Below are 12,253 nucleotides of genomic sequence, written 5' to 3' on the forward strand. Positions count from 1 at the left end.
TTTTTTTTTTTTGGCACTAGGATTGGAACCAGGGCCCCATGCATGCTAGGCAAATGCTCCACCGTTGAGCTATAACCCCAGCCCCAGAGAAACTGATTTAGGTGTAGGCTTTTTCACCAAGAAAGTTGAAGATGTAAGTGGTAGAGACCATTGATTATCAAAGAAGAAATAGATCTGGGTGGAGAAGCACATGCCTGTAATCCCAGGGACTTGGGAGGCTAAGGCAGGAAGATTGCAAATTCAAAAGCCAGCCTCAGCAACTTAACAAGACTCTACACAAATTAGCAAAGCTGTGTATGAAAATAAGAAATAAAAAGGGCTGGGGATGTGGCTCAGTGGTTAAGTGCCCCCAAGTATAATTCCTGGTACCAAAGATAAGAAGAGGAAAGAGGAAGAGGAAGGGGGGAGGAGAAGGACAAAGAAAAGAAATAGAAAATATGAATGCAGTAATCTATTAAAATCCAAACCCCAATGAATACATCTGAATGCCAAGGTGATAGATTTCCTTGCAGTTGATACACATGAAATCTTTTGGAGGTATTAGGATGGACTTAGGCCTGAGCCTAAGCAACTCCATTTTAAAAACTCCAGTTTGAAACCTGCAGTCTCACCAGGCACACCCACAGAGCCCTCCAGTATGGCCTCAAACAAGTTACTTCCCCTCACCCTCATAAATAGAATGAAGCCTCTGGCAGGCTGTCCTCGCCTGATAAGAGGAAAGGCAAGAAGATCAGGATAGAGACCACCAGACCAGATGTTTCTGACCCCAGGGTAAATGATGTCATGGAGAAATCTGGTGGTAGCTGATCAAGATTGAAAGTGGGGTCAAAAGCCCCCAAATTCAGTATAAATAATAGAACTGATAAATAGGGATTCAGCCAGCAGAAACAAGGATGCACTTGAGCTAGAGAGCCTGATGCAGACCTGGCCTGACATCCCAACACTTGTCATCATTTCCTGATTCTCTGCATGATCCTCACTACTCTCAAACTCTACCTGGACCTTGGTGAGAGTCCCAACTTCTCCCTATGACTCTCTGCTCAACCAGTCTTTGACTCCACACCAGGAAAAGCCTGCCTTGGTTCTAGAGCCGGTCACCGCGGTTTAAGTGAGTGTATATCTGCTGGACATAAAGCCTAAGGCTTGAGACTTTTGAACTTAGCATGCAGAGGGAATGTCCGTAATTAGCCTGTCATGATTGTGTTTTGCAGTGCTTAGAATTAATCTAGAATTGTTTGCTGTGAATGAATTAATCTAGAATTGTTTACTGTGAATGGATTATGTCTATTGCAGTGCCTAGCATTAAGGATTGTCGTTTTCTTGATTAAGAACCTACAGAGTGAAATTATATTGAGTAATTTGAGTGAATAAAGCATTGAAAGGGGCAGAAGCTCATGGACATTCTTCATTTCTCCTCTTGACTGCATATGTCACAATTTTGCCCCCTGGCGACAGGAGGTAACAATCACACTGTGAGCCAAGTTTCTGGGATCCTACCTACCACACAATTCATTTTTCAAAATAGAAAGAACTTCAGCCCATTATCCTGACCTTCAGAATAGGTGCAGAAAAAATTATCCAATCTGGATTTTCTGGCTTCCATTTTCTGTTTTCTAATCACAGATGGAGATTAGTCCTTTAGTTCCCTCAGCTGTAGGATACGTTCAGAGGTAACATGTGATTTTTGAAAGAAGAATGGATGAGGGAAAAAATTTTCTAACTGCTCAGCTACAGGGTGGGTAGAAACTGTCATTCTGCTTACTGAAGGTGACAGTGTTAGTTATTAACGACAAGGTGAGTTGTGTCTGGTTTTATTCAAGGTATACTTTCCTGGTCAGAGTCCAGAGGCTGGGTTGGGCTGCGGGATGCAGGATCAGGCCCCTCACCACCACCCCATTCCCTTGCCTCCCAGCCCGTATTTTTCTTCCTCTGCAGAAATTCTGACTCAGGCTCAGCTGAGCGGGTGGTGCTCAGCCAGTACCCTGCAGCCAGACAGGTGGGCAGCAGCTCTGTGGTCAGTGCACCTGTGCTCTCCTGAGCCTGCAGACTCCCGCAGCTCCTGACCACAGCATCCTCGCCCAGCTTTCCCCTGTGGCTGTCGGGTTGAAGGGTGCAGCTGAGGCAGATGGCTCTGGTTTTTAGCGAAGGCGGCAGTGGCTGCTCAGAGTTCAGGCCGTCTCAGGGCTCTCACAGCTCCTGGATGAGGAGCTGCTCCTTCTGGAAGCTAAGAGAGTCATGGTGGTGACCTCTGCTGGGGGCTTGGTAGTGTGTCTGCTGCTCAGCCTGAATCCAGAGCACGTGAAACTGTCCTTAGAGGGACACAGTGGAGCCTTGTCCTGGCACCCAGCAGAGTTTTCCTGAGGTCAGGGCTGTTCCATGGAGCCCTATGACAGGCAGTATCAGGAGGTGCTGGCCAGGTTGTCTTGGGGGACGGTGCAGCCTCACGTCCTGCCTATCCATGAATATTTATTCCATGAGTGAGGAATTGGAAATCAGGTACCTGCTCAAAAGGCGAGGGATCCAATAGCCACGCCCACCCCAAATGGTGAGGAATGCTTTCCAAGATGTAGTTGGTGTGCTTCCAGAGCCAGGGTGTCTGGTGATGTCAGGGGAACTGATGGCCTTGTGCTGTGGGGAGGTAGCCTGAGTGACCTGCATGGGAGGGGAGCGGAGTCTCAGCGGTCTGCAGATGTGTTGGTAGGTGGTTCTTCTAAGGCTCTGGCCGCGTCTTAAGTGAACTGGAACTTTGGCTTTGGGTCCTGCTCGGACACTGAGGCTCGGAGCCCTGCTGCGGGGTCACAGAGCTGGTCATTTCTGTAGAGACAAGCTGTACAGGGGCCTCTAACACTCTCAGAGATGCAGAATTCCTACTAGGAGAGATCTGGATCACAGAGCAACACAGATGCTGCTTCCCTCTGGTCCGCCGTCTTGAAACTCTTTTCAATTTCTTTCTTTAGTTTTCATTGTATAGGTCTTTCATCTCTTTTGTTAAATTTATTCCCAAATATTTCATTTTTGAAGCTATTGCGAATGGGATAGTTTTCCTAATTTCTCTTTCAGAGGGTTCATCACTAATATATAGAAATGCATTTGATTTATGGATATTGATTTCATATCCTGTGACATTGCTGAATTTGTTAATATTAGAAGTTTTCTGGTGGAGTTTTTTTGCATCCTCTATGTGTAGAATCACGTCATCAGCAAATAGGGGTAGTTTGAGTTCTTCTTCCCCTATTCCTATCCCTTTAATTTCTTTCATCTACAGCTCTGTCGTGCAGTCTAAGCTGTAGTGGAGTTTAGACAGCAGTATAGTTGAAACTCTGGCTAGAGTTTCAGGGACTATGCAGAGTAGAAGGTGAGAGAGGACATCCTTGTCCTGTTCCAGTTCTGAGAGGAAACGCTTCCAATCAGAAATGCACTTTGAGGATGAAGAGGTCCTAGTTCCTCTGCTCTCTCCCCCCACAGCCCAGGTGGGATGTCTCTTGGGAAGCTGGGGGTCCCCTCCCAAGGCTGCCCCACCTGGCAGATGGCCTAGTTCCCCTGCAGAGGCCACATCGGGGATGGGGCGAGCAGCCACCCAGCGGGCTCATGGCCAGTGCCAGGCAAGGCAGGTGTGGGCAGCCTAAGGTCCTCAGCAGCTGCCTGGGTATTGCCACCTCCCACCTGCTGCTTCCTGAACAGGCCGCTCAGCCTGGACCAAGACCCAGGGCCTGGAGCAGCCACTGCAGAGGCCATTCCAGCCTCTCATCGCCCTTGCACTCTGAGGCTCACTGCCCTGTGCCCTCGCTGCCGCCCCAGCCTGGAGCTCCTCACTGTAGCCACCGGACTCCCCACATGGTCGCCAGATGCCACTGCAGCAGGATTCCTGATACCCCAGCAAGATGAAGATGCTCACCACAGGACGCCTCTGTGTCCTCAGCCCCACTTCCGGACTCTACTGGTGCCTCTGCCACAGTCCAGCAACCAAACTCTCAAACCCCAGCTGGACTGTGATGGTGCCCACCAAGGGCCCAACGTCAATGCCCTTCACCCCCCGCCATGATGCCTGACTCCAGTGCCCCATGCCGGATCCCGGATGAAGCAGCATGTTGCTGCCGCCACCACCAGACTCCATCATGGACACAAGACAGCGATACTCGGCACTGGATGCCCACTTCACCCACTGCAGCCAGACTCCTGTGGCACTGCAGGACAGAAATGATCATGGCAACATCCCTCTGTTGTCACCACAGCTGCTTCTGGACTCTTCTGCTGCCACCACCACTGTGAGTATGCAGCAAGGGATCTCCCAAACTGCAGCTGGATGCCAACACCTTGGCATATGCCACCCCCACGCCAACTGTCAACTCCGGACCTCCCTCGCCTGATGCCCTAAGCCTGAAGCAGCTACATGTTGCTGCTGCTTCCACCAGATGCTACCCACTCCATGATGCCTGTTCACCAACTCCATCCCAAAGATGCTGCTGTGCTGCCCAAGACCACAGAAGCTGGGAAGTTGGGCAGTCTCCATCCCAGTTGCCTCATCAGTGCCCACTGCTTGCCGCCTGCCTTTCCTCCCCCAGGACCACCCACCAGTCCTTCTGGGCCCTTGAGCAGGAGTTGTGCTAACTCGGGGAACTCATCCAAGGAAAACAAGTGAGTACTTTAAACAAAGGTTGCAGTCCTCAGAGCAGGCAGTGGGGGGGGGCTAGGTGGGTCCAGCCTGATGGTGAGGGGGCAGGGGTGGAGCTACTGGCCTCCTCTGAACCTTGACCCTGTGGGGCAAGCTGGAGAGGGATCTCTGGCTGCTCTGGGAGCCCAGCCTGGAAGCAGCTTCCTACCTCACCCTCACACTCCTCTCTGAAGGGGATTCTGGATTCCAGAGAAAGCCATCTGGGCTCTTGGGCTCTGGGTAGTGGTATGAGCCAGACTGGACAGACTCCACCCACCTGGACTTGGGGAAAAGCCCCCTCTTGGGAAAATACCCTCCTAGATCTACCAAACTTAGCCTGACATTGGCTTCTTCCATGAGATTATCAAGAAAGGAAAAATAAGTTACCTAGTTTTGTCTTGCAAAGGGTAGTGTGGGGAGAGGCAAAGGCATCAGAGTTGGTAGAGCTGAATTCACATCCCTTTTAACTGGGTGACCTTGTCCAGGGTCCAGAACTAGGTACAACCTTGGTTTTGCATCTGGTAAAACAAAGATGGTGAGGATGATAAGCTATCACCATCTGTTGTAGCTGGAGACCTAATGCGTGGTTCATAAATCTGACTATTCCAATAACTTAAGAAAATGACAAAGAAGGCACACAACCACACAGAAGTACCTTTTCAATAATCTGGGGGTGGCTCTGTGAATGTAAGGGCCCATGGAAAGATATAGAGCCACTGGAATTCTTTATTCTTACATAGGAGACACACAAGGGGAGTTTCCATAGAACATTTTATCCCTAAAAGGGCAAAGGGGTTGGAATACAAGGGAACAGATGAGTGTAAGTCAACCCCAGTGGATGATGCCTACACCTGGAGCCATGCCTTGTTATCTGAGCTGGGGTGATGCCCACATTACTGCAACCTGGCACTGCCCTGCCAGACTGAATGCAATAATTGTTCAGAACCTGGTGCATCAGGACTTAAAGGCGTCCGCATCCAAGGCAGCTCCCGACAATAAACCATGGGCAAATCAAGTTGTTCTGCATTACCTCACCTTGGGAGTCAGGTAGGCATTCAGCAATATTTCCATGCAGAAATATATTCTCAGACTAAAGGTGACACACCTAGAAGTGCACCTTTGGATGACAACTGACGTGTGAGGTAGGGAGTTGAAATTTATATCATGTTTTTAGATGAAATAATAATATATGGAAGATCATAAACCAAAGCATGAAATGTTGGGTCAGGCTCATGGAATTAAAAGCTGTTTTCAAATTTGTTTAAAGTTACATTGAGATAAATCTATGTAGTTCAAACCTTCCAGGATTTCCCCCACCTCTGCCGCACGCACAGGGAGCAGTGTCCACAACTTTTTTCCTCCTCTGTACAGTATCACCAAATGTGTGTGTGTGTGTGTATAAACACACACACACACACACATACATATATATATATATACTCACACACATATACATAGGGTATTATGTAATATTTTGTTCTTTTGGGTTTGTTTTTAGACTGTCTGAAATAGAATCTCATATACATTCTTTTGCTCCCCTTCAGCTGACCATCAGGAAGAAGGAAACACCAGAGAAGCTTGAGGATCAGAAGGACACCAGCCCTGCTCTGGTCACTCTGAAAGCTGGCTAGCCTGCACACACCAAAATTGAGGAAACAGCAGCCCTGCTTCAGCCACTTGAGGGCTGGCTGATCAATGAAAGGAGGAAAATAAACTAAGCAACAGGACAAATGGAGTGTTTCATCCTGTAAGAGGGCTCTCATACTGTGGTGCATTGCCACCCCTTCCTTCTGTCATATACACAGTCCTCTCCTTGGTCTTTCCTACAGGACTGACAACAACCAGACACATAGCTAACCCATAATGGGGGGGGCAAGGGAAGATTGGAGGGACTTTGGATTGGGCAGAGGGGAGTGTGGGAGGGGAGGGGATATGGGAGTGGGAAGGATGGTGGAATGAGGTGGATTCTATTAATCTATGTACATGTATGATTGCAGGAATGGGGTGACTGTGCATTGTCTAACCAGAGAAATGAAAAGTTGTCTCCATTTGTGTTTAATAGTCAAATGCATTCTGCTGTTATATATAACTAATTGAAAAAAATTCATAAAGGTCTAAGGCTTAAAAGGAATTTACACTTTAATGGTCATAAAATATGTACACTTTTCTTATATAAAATTTAAACTTATTAATTAAATTGAAAAAAAAAAACCAACTAGCACATGTACTAGTTCAAACCTGAAAGGACATTAAGGCTTGGGAACCTAGCTCACTATTTGGAGGATGGTTTTTCTATTCTTGGTGGATTCAAAAGTTTAATTGACATAGTATGGATTATGCTATTGTTTATTGCTTTCATGTTTGTCTCCCCTTTACAATGAAACATTGGGTCAACTACAGAAGCAGCTGTTAGAGAGAGAGAGAGAGAGAGAGAGAGAGAGAGAGAGAGAGAGAGAGAGAGAGGTGGGGAGGAGGGAAACGGGCAACACGGAGAGAGAAATTAAGATTATGGCATTATATAAAATTTTAAGCCTAGAAGATGGTGTTTTTTGATTTAAAGGGTTAAATAATGAGCATCAGAGGGGGTAACCATGTATCACAAATACTCCAAATGATGTAGTGTCCAAAAGATCCCCACCTTAATTGTAATATATTAGCCTTTCTCCTAGTAAACAAGATTTTTTTTTTTTAAAGTCATTAGGATTTCTAGAGAGCTCATTGTGGTTTAGCTCCTCTTTATTGTAAAGGTCAGGTTTCTCTTTCTTGTAAAAGTTAGGTCTGCAGGGCTGGGGTTGTGGCTCAGTGGTAGAACACTTAGCTAGCAGGTGTGAGGCCCTGGGTTTGATTCTTACACCACATAAAAATAGAATAAGGTATTGTGCCCATCTACAACTAAAAAAACAAAAGTTATGTCTGCAATCAAGCTTGTTGATGTACAAAAGTTACTCTTTCTCTTTTCTTATTGTGAAACCTCTGTCCAATCTAAAAACATGAAATAAAAAGTAACTATTATGTTAACAACATTGTGTTGTGTAACCACTCACTGAATAGAAATCCCAGAGAACTTCCATTCCTGGGGTCCAGGGATTTTTTGGCATTAGCCCCTCTGGATTACACCAGCTTAAATAAACCTTGTTCCTGCACATTTCTCAAGTGTCCAGCCTCCTCTGTCCTACATCAATATCTGCTTGAAATGCTAGAATGTCCCCATTCTTGAAGGACACTAAGAGACAGTTTCTCTGACTCTGCCACATTATGAATTCTATCCAAAGATATTGTTCACAAAAAAACTAAAGGGAGATTACACTATAGTGACCTCCGGGGGGGGGGGGGTGGGGAGATTCAGTGTTGCATGATGAAACTTGTATACATATATTGAATTGCGATGATATACCCTGTAAAGATATAGAAATGATACATCTGAATAAACATGTTTTGTGAGAAATTGAATGTCATGTTTGCATTTGGGGTTGTTTCTAATATTATGCTGTAATAATATTTAATGATGTGATTACATTTTTTTTTTAAATCTGAAAAAGACATCAGAATTTTGTACAGTAACATTGTTAGTAAAGGGGATATTTTGGTGATTAGAATTCATGCTTTCCTGTTTTTAAAAGTTTACATGTTGAATTAAAGCTTTGCAGCAGACATCAACTCCGTTAGAACCTCGGGCTGGTGAAGCCACAGTGTGGTGCCTGACCAGGGAAGTGCCCATGTGTCCCTGGTTCTTTGACACCCAGTAGATAGGAGCCCTGACCCAGGGGGGTGGGACCTGCATTCCAGCCCCCTTACTTGCTCATACTGGGGCACCTTGACTGCTGTGCTCTGCTTCAATCTCTCATCTGTGAGAATATTTGCCCAATGTGCCATGGGGCTGTTGAAGATCAGTGATGAAATTTATGAAGTTTAACTAAGTCTGGCTGGTCTATAGCTGAGGAGTGGGGCACCCTGCCAAATCTGCCTATGTGACTGCCCCACCCTCTACCTGCTTTCCTGTGTGGTCCCTGTGGAAGGCAGGGGCACTCCTGTTCATCTGCCATGCAGCCTGCCAGTTTCAAAGGGTGGGAGATGTTAAGTAGCAGTGAGTAGTGAGAAATGAAATGCAAACCAATAACAGGGCAAGATCATGGGTTTTCCTTAAGTTACTTTTAAGGTTTTCTTTAAATTAATTTTAAGGCAAGTGGGTACTCAGATAATGCAGGAAAACAACAAGTATACAAATAAAGAGAACAAAAGGAGCCAATTAAGAAATACATCAAAGGTTTAATAGGGGCTATTCCTAACTCTTGACAGGGTCAGTTGAGGTCATTGTAAAGCTAGAGTTGATGGCCACAGGTGTCCCAATTCTCACATTAACATAGGATTGACTTGTAAATAACACTCCCCTCCCTAGGTGGACACCATGACAGTTCTGGAAAGGACCAACTAGGGCCCAAAACTCTACCACCTGACATGAAGGAGTTGAACACTGATTGGCAAAGGGTGCTGAAGGTGGGCCCCAGTTCTCAAGGCACCCCTAAAACACCAATCCATTTGGAGACAGCATTGTTCCATTGTCGTTCTCGGCTGGGAGAGGACCCATTCTCTCAGGAGTGCTCTGTGTTTGAGCCTTACTCTACTTATAATGAAGCTCTCCTGCATGGCTTTTTGGGTCTGCCTTTAATTTTTCTTTCTTTGGAACACAAGCACTGAGGTTTGGAGCTTCCACTCCCCACTCTCCTGGAGTCCCTTGTCAACCCTAATGACTTGCATCTTGGTGTACCATTGCAGTAAGAAGAGTCTCTTATTTGGAGCTAAAGTTTTATGGCAATGACTGAACATTGAATGAATCCATGAGTGGTGATAGTAGCAGAAGCTTTATGAATAGGGAAAGAACATTTACATTTGGTAGTAGGACTTTGTGTTTAGGGGGAAAGATGTGAGGATATGGGGGTTAGTATGCCTTAGCTACTTTGGAGGAGAGCTCTAATGAAGGGGGATATTAACAGGAGAGTAGACAGGAGTATTGGGGGGTAGGTAAGTACTTAGGAGGACCAGAAAAAGCCTAGAAACATTCACCTATTTGCATTTAGTAAATTATATGTAGTAGAAATAGTAATGCTTGGGAGGTTGGGAGGGGAAGAGAAGGAGGGAGAAAAGTACAAAGAAAAAAAGAAAGAGAAAAGAAAAAGGGAAGAAAAAAGAAAGAAAAAAAATGCAATCTTAGAGTTCTCTATTCTTCTCTTCCAGTAGGTGCCCTCAGGATGTAGGAAGCAATCTGTGTGGGGTGGCTCTCCCTCCCCTGCTGGGTGTCTCTCCAATCCCAGTCTCTTTGGGCTGCTTCTGGTCTCTAGCCCCCTCATTTCTGCCTGCCAGGCCCCACTTACTGGGCCTCCTCTCCCCAGCTCTAGTTTCACTCTGGGCAATGCAGTGCCCTGGCCGCCCTGCACTCTTGAACACCTGGGCGCTCTCTGTTTGTTAGTCACCCAGTCATCTCCTCTGAGAAGTGTCTGTTCAGGTCCTTGATAAATATTGATTTGACCTAGAGGAAGGAAGGAAAGGAGTAAAACTGGTTTCAAATGATCTCAATTGGGAAACTGCTTTGACTTGAACTCATTTAAATCAATTCTAAGTTCCTAAGATTTCTTAGAAATGTTTTTTTTCTTTTCCCTGACAAAGCCCCCAAAAGAAAAGTTTGGGAATTCACATTTCCATGTTTCAGTAGCTTAAACTACTCAACTCAATGTGTAACAACCTCCTCCCCTGCTCAGGTCTCCTCCCTCCTCAGTGCTCAAAAACGCAGAGTAGCAAATACACATCCAGTTGTCTTTGATATCTTAAAAAAGGGGGAGGGGAAGGAAGGAAGAGTAGGAAAGAAGGGAAGATGAGAAGAAGGGAGGAAGGGAGGAAGGGGGGAAGGGGGAAGAGAGGAAGATAAAAGAGAAAGGGAAAAAGCCAAAAGTAACCTCATGACTTTCTTGCAGTTTAAGAAATCCCCTTTTCCTCCTTTCCAGGATGATGTAGCCACCCCAGACATTACAAACAACTGCAACAAATGAGTCTGGCAGCATAAAAAATGTCTAGTATTCAAATCTTCATGGTGAGACCCATACATCTTGTACACAGTCTGTCGAATGTTTTTCGCAGCAGGTGAATCAAACCCAAAGACACTGGACAGTCTGTGAAAGGGGGCGAGAATTGCAGTTCTGAAGGCCCCTGACTTTGGTTGTTTACAGAGTTCAATCCTGTTTATTGTGATCCTTGGTACCTTCTTCATCTGTATATCCTGAAGGTTCTTCCCCTGGTTTTAGGAATCTGCCTACATAATCATATTTTTTCTTTCAACTGCATTTCCCATTCTCGAACACTCTCCATTTGCACTGCATTCAAGTCTGAGAGATCATCATATTCATCTCTAAATGCATCCTTATCTAGGCAAAATGTTGCCAGTCTTCTGGAGGCATCCCTACCAGCAAATATTCCATATGCACCCGCGGGGCCCTACAACTTGCGGCATTTGGTCACAGCGAAGACTTTCCTATTGACCTCAAGCAGGATGCACAGCTAGAGCGACCCATCCGACTGGCGGAGCTACTCCAGGCTGAAGTCCCACATCTCCATGTGCTGCAGGGAGGGCCCGGGCTCTCCTTCCCTGCCCCAGCTCCTCCTCCCGCAGGAGGCCCCATTCTCGAATACTCAGGGTCACTTGGCCAGTGAGCCACACCCCCAGCCCTATTTTGTATTTTATTTAGAGACAGGGTCTCACTGAGTTGCTAAGCAACTTGCCTTTGCTGAGGCTGGCTTTGAACTTGCGATCCTCCTGCCTCATCCTCTGGAGTCACTGGGATTATAGGCGTGCGCCATTGCGCCCAGCGGTATTTGTTCTTTTTAAAATACTGGATAGAATTCTTGTGTTTGTGACTGGTGTCTTTCATCAACTTCAGGAAAATCATTGCTGTTTATCTCTTCAGATCATGCTTTTGTCTTTTTCCCTCCTCTTGTGACTCAGGCTGTGTTAGGCCTTTGGAGTACCTCTGACATGGCTCCTGTGTTCTGATTGTCCATTCTTTTTCTTTGTGTCAGTTGGAACTTTTTGCTACCTTGTACCAGTTAATCTTGGTTTCTGCTGTTGGTCTGCTCTCACATGTAGTAACAAGGCCCTCAATATCAGATACTGCCTTTTAGAGTGATAGGATGTTGACATGACTTTTATCTATTGATTTCAAATTTATGAGCCTGTAAGAATCAGGAAATTTTTGTCTTTTCATTTCTTCTTCATTTGGGGGTAGGTTTTAATTACAGTTGGCACTCAGCAGTCTTCTCCTTTTCTCATTTCTTTTTTCTCATGGTTGTTTTATTGTTTTTTTTTTTTTTTTTTGCAAATTGTCCGACTTTATCATGTTTCCTAATTTCTTATTATATCAGGGATTATGGATTAGGGAAACTTTGAAAGAGGTTCTATCCTTTCATATAGGGTTGTACTTTCTTCTGGCAGGTAGATGGGCATCAGTGATTGTCTTGCTCTAATTGAAGTTTAGTTTTATGCTTTTCTAGCTAAGGTTTTGCTCTTACTACTAGTTGAGGCTGTTCTGGAGTCTAAGCTGAAGTCAGGGTGTTCAC

This window comes from Urocitellus parryii, chromosome 7 (genome assembly GCF_045843805.1).
Source record: "Urocitellus parryii isolate mUroPar1 chromosome 7, mUroPar1.hap1, whole genome shotgun sequence".
NCBI classification, from domain to species: domain Eukaryota; kingdom Metazoa; phylum Chordata; class Mammalia; order Rodentia; family Sciuridae; genus Urocitellus; species Urocitellus parryii.